Source organism: Portunus trituberculatus, chromosome 23, assembly GCF_017591435.1.
Source record: "Portunus trituberculatus isolate SZX2019 chromosome 23, ASM1759143v1, whole genome shotgun sequence".
Lineage (NCBI taxonomy): Eukaryota > Metazoa > Arthropoda > Malacostraca > Decapoda > Portunidae > Portunus > Portunus trituberculatus.
Window position 1 is genome coordinate 1,382,501 of NC_059277.1, and position 6,694 is coordinate 1,389,194.

Genomic DNA, 6,694 nt, shown 5'->3' on the forward strand with positions numbered 1-6,694 from the left:
TTTATTTGCGATTTTCACAACTTCGGTGCATTGATTACTTTGTTTGAGGTCAGCCGATATTACAACGCCAAGATCTTTTTCTCTCTGTACGCTCTTTATGGAAGCATTCCCCATTGTGTAGTTCGCTCGTGGATTACTATTTCCAATATGTAGAACATGACATTTGTCAAAATTGAAATTCATCAGCCACGTTTTAGACCATTCGACGAGGGTATCTAAATCGTTCTGTAAAAGTTGACGCTGAGTTACTGAGTCCGCCCTGTTTGCAATTTTTGTATCATCCGCGAATTTTGATACTTTACAGTTAATATTTTCCTCGATATCGTTTATATATATGATAAAAGAATCGGTCCCAAGACTGATCCCTGAGGAACGCCACTACTTACGCTGGTCCATTCTGACGATTTACCGTTTATTACTACACGCTGTTCACGGCCCGATAGCCAGTCTTCGATCCATGTAACGAGATCGCCAGTTATACCGTGAGCTTTTAGTTTATTGATGAGGCGTTTGTGGGGAACCTTATCGAAGGCTTTTGAAAATCTAAATAAATTATATCAACCGCCCTAGTGTCGTCGAACAGATTATATACGTGATGGAAAAAGTCGAGTAAGTTTGTAAGGCATGATCGCTTGTTTCTGAATCCGTGTTGAGAGTCCTTGATGATGTTATTACTTTCGAGGAATGCTACCGTTTTGTCTCGTATAAGCGATTCCATTAGTTTACCTACCACCGATGTGAGGCTTATCGGTCTATAATTTTGAGCTTCAGACTTGTTACCTTTTTAAATATAGGTGTAACGTTCGCGAGTTTCCATTCGTCGGGTACTTTTCCAGTATTTAACGATTTACCAAACAGTATCGAAAGTGGTTTAGCTAATTCATTTTTAGCCTCTTTTAATATTCTTGGAGAAATTCTATCAGGGCCCGGCGTTTTGTTTACTTTAATTTTACTGATCGCTTGCAAAATTTCGTTTTCTTCAAATGTGCACGTATTCAGAAAGACGTTATTACTTTGAATGCGAGGAGTCGGCTGTTGTTCTAAGTTAACTTCTGTGAATACGGTTGAGAAGTAGTTATTTAAGATATTTGCCATCATGGTATCGTTTTCAGTGTACTCGCCGTTTTGCATTTTTAATGGGCCTATTTCTGATGGTAAGGTCTTTTTCTTTCTAATGTAGCTGAAAAATTCCTTGGGATTAGACTTACTGGAATTTGCAATGTGAAGCTCGAGGTTTTCTTACTTCTCTTGATGAGTGCTTTGGTATTTCGGCGTAATCGGTCGTGTTCTATCTTATCACTGTTTATTTGAGTGAGCTTATATTTCTGAAATGCGCGTTTCTTAGCAAGGAGGCTATTTTTTATTTCCGTATTCCACCACTTCGGTTTTGAGTTAACGATCGAGCGCCTATTTCGTAGTGGAACAGATGCATCTACTGCTTTGTTAAGATTGGATGTAAATATTAGCCATGCTTCGTTAATACTTATGTTTCCCGAGAGCTCACTCCAATCGCTTTGCGCAAGAATGTTTCTAAGTTTTCTATAGTTGGCCCTTTGATAGTCAGTCTTTACTTTCCTTTATTATAGATTTATTTTCTTGAATACTGAAAGTAATCACCCGGTGGTCACTGCTACTGAACTCAGGTCCTACTTTTACATTTCCGACAATGTTTTCATTCGTAGTTAAGACAAGGTCTAAAATATTTTCTCCTCTTGTCGGCTGTTCTACTAATTGATAAAGGCTGCTTTCGAGCAAGTTCGCGTATAAACTGAGTCCTGTATGTGAGTTTAAAGGATCGCCCCATCTACGTGTAGGAAGATTGAAGTCACCAAAGATTAAAGTTTCGTTTTCGCAACAGATTTCAGCTATCTGTTCATAAAGTTGGTTGTCTACTGCCATTGACTGACTTGGAGGTCTATAAATAATACCAATAACAATTTTGCGGGACTGGAGGTTGAGCTGAATGAATGACGGATTTATATTAGCTATTTTCGTGATGGATTTTGCAATTGGGTGAAGATTAGTTTTAACGTACAGGAACACCCCGCCTCCCTCTTTCGTTTCTTTCACAACTGAATAAACTGTACCCGGGTATTGAAAATTCGGCCAAAAAGTCTCTGTTTACTGTATTAATCCACGATTCCGTTACGGAGGAGGAGGAGGAGGAGGAGGAGGAGGAGGAGGAGGAGGAGGAGGAGGAGAGAGAGAGAGAGAGAGAGAGAGAGAGAGAGAGAGAGAGAGAGAGAGAGAGAGAGAGAGAGAGAGAGAGAGAGAGAAACTTCCCCAAAATGAAGAAAAAGTGAATAAAAGCGTTTGAGATGAAGAAAGAGGACGAAACAAAAACCTTTACATCCTGCTTTATATACTCCTCCTCCTCCTCCTCCTCCTCCTCCTCCTCCTCCTCCTCCTCCTGCTCGTTCTCCTCCTCCTCCTCCTCCTCCTTCTCCTCCTGCTCCTCCTCCTCTTCCTCCTCCACCTCCGCTCTTGCCTCACAAGCAGAGAAGAAAAAAAACTTTAAAAGTGCATGGTAAAAAGTTAAAATTTTCAATATATATAGAATCTTATGTTCTACTCGTACACTGGGGAGAAGTGGACAAGCCTTACAGTTGGATAAATCGAAGTTTGAGCACCTTTCTTTACCTTTCATCTTTATCTCTCTTTCTTTGTCTCTCTCTCCCTATCTCTGTCTGTCTGTCTGTCTGTCTCTCTGTCTATGTCTCTATCTCTGTCTATGTCTCTATCTCTGTCTGTCTGTCTGTCTCTTTGTCTGTCTGTCTGTTTGTCTCTCTCTCTCTCTCTCTCTCTCGTTTCATTTCGATTTTCTTGTCTTTCACATTTCATCATCATCATCAGTTGCAGCATTATCTTCTTTTTTTTCTTCTTCTTCTTCTTCTTCTTCTTCTTCTTCTTCTTCTTCTTCTTCTTCTTCCTCCTCCTCGTGTTTGTCTCTCCCTAACACTGAGTTCTGATAATCTGAAGCTTCTGTCTCGAGGTGGGAATGTTTAAGGCTTCTAATTAGGTGGATAATTACCTAACGCGGAAATTACGGTTTAATTTACGAAGAGGAAGCGTTGTTTATGCACGGTGGTGTTTATGCCGGTGGTGGTGGTGATGGTGGTGGTGGTGGTGGTGGTGACGGTACGGTGTGGCATTTTCTTGTTCCTATCTGTAATCATCTTTAAAATTGGATAGTATGGGTTACTTATTAAATCTCTCGCTTTTATTGAATTATATTTTGAGATTCCTCTGTGCTGCACCTCCACTACTCTCAAAAGACCCTGGTTGAAGTTACACATGCTTTTTAAGGCAGTGTTTATGGTGCTGGTGACAGATTAACGAGATGTCTTCATTACCAACAGGGCAAACCAAACATTCTTGAGAACCCGGCCAATCCTCTCTATGGCCTTTGAAAACAGTCGTGATGGAAGAGCAGAGGGTTTCTCATTATGGGTCTCTGTTACGTCCTTTCTCCCTTCCACCAGAGACAAAGAGGTGGAAGAGTTTTAGGCAACAAGTGGTCGTGTTCTTGGTGAACCTTGAGAAACCATAAGAGACTGCCATCAAATCATATCATTATTCAATCACCTTCAATTTACTTAAGTTTTATCCGTCGCCACTTGCATCAGACACACTTAAAGGAAAGGAAAAGGATTGGCTTTCACAACTGACGTCTTTCGCTACAGTCATTCTCAGAAACAAAAAGTGAGAGTCCTTTCAATTTATTCATATTTCATTCCTTGCCACTTGCATCAGAACCGCCGAGGGGGATGAACAGGAGAGAGGAAGGAAAGAGGTAAGGATACGATGTACTCCCGTCTTAACCTATAATTATTTTCAGAAACGGCAAGTGGGAGTCTTTCCAATTATTTTTTGTTCTTTATCACTTACATTAAAAAGGAAAAGGTATAGATTATCACATACTCGGCCAACTCGTCTTATGAGAACCAACTAATCTTTTTATATATTATCCTTCGTGTCTTCCATGAAAACCCAGAAGAAAAAAAAAAAATAAGAATTTCAGATCCAAATTACTAAACAACTAATTGAAACCTGTTGTGCTTAATCAGAAGCAAATAGACTCTCATCCACCCACGATCTTGCAGACTGTGAGTGGATGACAAAATGAATGCCTAATAATCTGATTCTTGGATAGTACAAGTATATCTTCTTGCATTACTATATTATATCCAAGATGAAGGCAAACTTCTGCTGAATATTCACTGTCCCTTCTTTGAGGACCCAACGGAAAGGATGAGGATTATGTCAATATTCTTAAATGGTCTTATGTTATGTATCATCTAATTTCAGTGATCTTTGGTTGAAATTATCAATTCCAAGGGTGTTTTTTTTTCATGTTTCTAGGATTCTGCATCTACAACAACAACAAAAACAACAACAACAAAAATAAACTTATGGGAATCTGTCTAATTATCCCTGTAGCCTTTGAAAATAATCCAGCTGAGAGCAAACTTGTATGAAATAATCTTAAATTTCTACGTTTTTTGTTTACTGTCCCTTCCTTCAGAACAAAGGAAAAGAAGAAGATTAGGTCAACATTCTTAAAGGTTTAGGTGCTTCATCTCAGTAGACTTTAGTTAGGTAATTATCTTCAATAGCGTTTTCCAAGGTTACAGCGATGGTTTAACAACGATTTAGAGGCATGGACAGAAAACTCACCATTGGCCTTCGGAAATAGCTGTGCTGTGAGAACAAAGCCTTTACGAACATTAGCCTTGGATTCACAGAGGAAAGTGTAGTTAGTCTGAGTGCCAAGGTCTCTCTTTTTCTCCCCGTGGTGTCTGCTTGCTCGTCCAGAGGGCTGAAGTACTCTGGGAAGCGACGCAGTTTTATGGAACGGCTCAATTTGCAGTTAAGGGGCCTGCGCGGTGTTTTGCCATCGTTCATTTGCAAATTGTATAGTTTAATTTGGGGTCGAGGCACAATGGAGCCGCGAGGTGGGTGTTTTTATTCCTTTTAGAGAGTCTCTTGCCACGCCACTCTCACTGCGCGTCGTGTTGTAATGAAAATAAACACACAATCTCAATTTATCTGTTAAGCGAATAAAGAGAGAATTGAAACAGACCACAATGTCAATCTAGTCGTTTTCTTTGTTGCTGATTTCTATCCTACCATTGCAGAGACAGAAAACGTGGAACGGTTAAGAGATTAAGAGAAAATAGGTATAGATTTGCACGTATTTTACATAATTCCCTTTGTAACTCTGATCGCGTCAATGTGAAAGAAAACGTGAACCGGCGGAGCGAACGAAAGAAAATGGACACCGCTTCTCACGTAATGTTCTTTGTTATTTTCATCATTCCACCAGAAATATATAATGTGAGTCACTCCAATTTCCCTTTTGTTGACCAGAGAATCCATAAGGTAGGATGGAATCAGTAAGAAAACAACAACAACAACAACAACAACAACAACAACACCACCAACAACAACAGGAAGATATAGGAAAGCAAGGTAGAGGAAAGTGTACAAAGAGAAATGACAAAGAAGAGAAGAGAGAGAGAGAGAGAGAGAGAGAGAGAGAGAGAGAGAGAGAGAGAGAGAGAGAGAGGGCTGCTGCCATTATGATTTTACATTGATATTTGAAGAAGAAAAACCTATTCAACTAACTAACCAACTGATTGATTCACCAACCAAGCTATCTTAACTAAATAACTAAGAAAATAAACTTAACAAACATAAAGACATAATCAATAGACAGGAAAACATAAATGAATAGAATGATCTCCACAAGACAGACACTTCAATGGACAACAGGAGCAACAAACAAGACTAACAACGAACTGAACAATAAAAAAAAAAAAAAAAAAATAGATAGACAAAAAAAAAAAAAAAAAAAAAAAGAGGAAGAATAAGAAAAAATAATGATAAAGAAAATTCAAGAATGAACCAGGGAAAAGATCATTCATTAGCCAGCAAAAGCAACATACAAAAACAAAACAACCAAGCAAGCAAACAGACAAACAAATAAAATAATATATAAACCACACCACTTCCTTGTAAAAAAAAAAAAAAGTAAATCAAAACACTGAAAAAATAAAGAAAAAATAAAAGAAACTAACAACAAGAACTATAGAAAAAAAAACAACAACTTTAACCCCTTCAGTAGTGAGACACAATTTTATCTTAAGTTTTGGGCATAATTAGACGTTTTAATTGACATTACAAAGGGCGTATGGAGGTCAGAAGATTAATAACCAGTCTTCACTATTCCATCCCTCACATAAGTATCTGAAGCTGTAAAAATCGCCAAATAGTAAGCAGAATCAATATGGAGACGCCTCATAGCACTGAAGGGGTTAAAAGACAAGAGCAACTCACCATATTATCCCCTCCCCTGCGTCTGGACTCTGGGCTCAGCTTGCTTGCGGTCCTCTGGCCTTTATCGATACATTGAGGCCAGGTGCTCCAGACTCATGTTAAGTTTGCAGTCTGCAGTCTTCCCGTTATTGGGCGGAAGGCGGCGAGAAGAAAGGCGACAGGGAAGAGGACGGTAGGTAGGAGGACGGGAGGACGACACGAAAGAGCTGAGGAAGAAAAGAGTACTGCTTGAGTGTTTGGTGTATATTGTGCTTTGCTGGTTTTTCATCTTCTCCTTTCCTTGTTTTTTTTTTTTGTATGTGAAAGTGAAATTGGTATGTTTTCAATTTTTTTTCGTTTATTTATTCATTTCGCT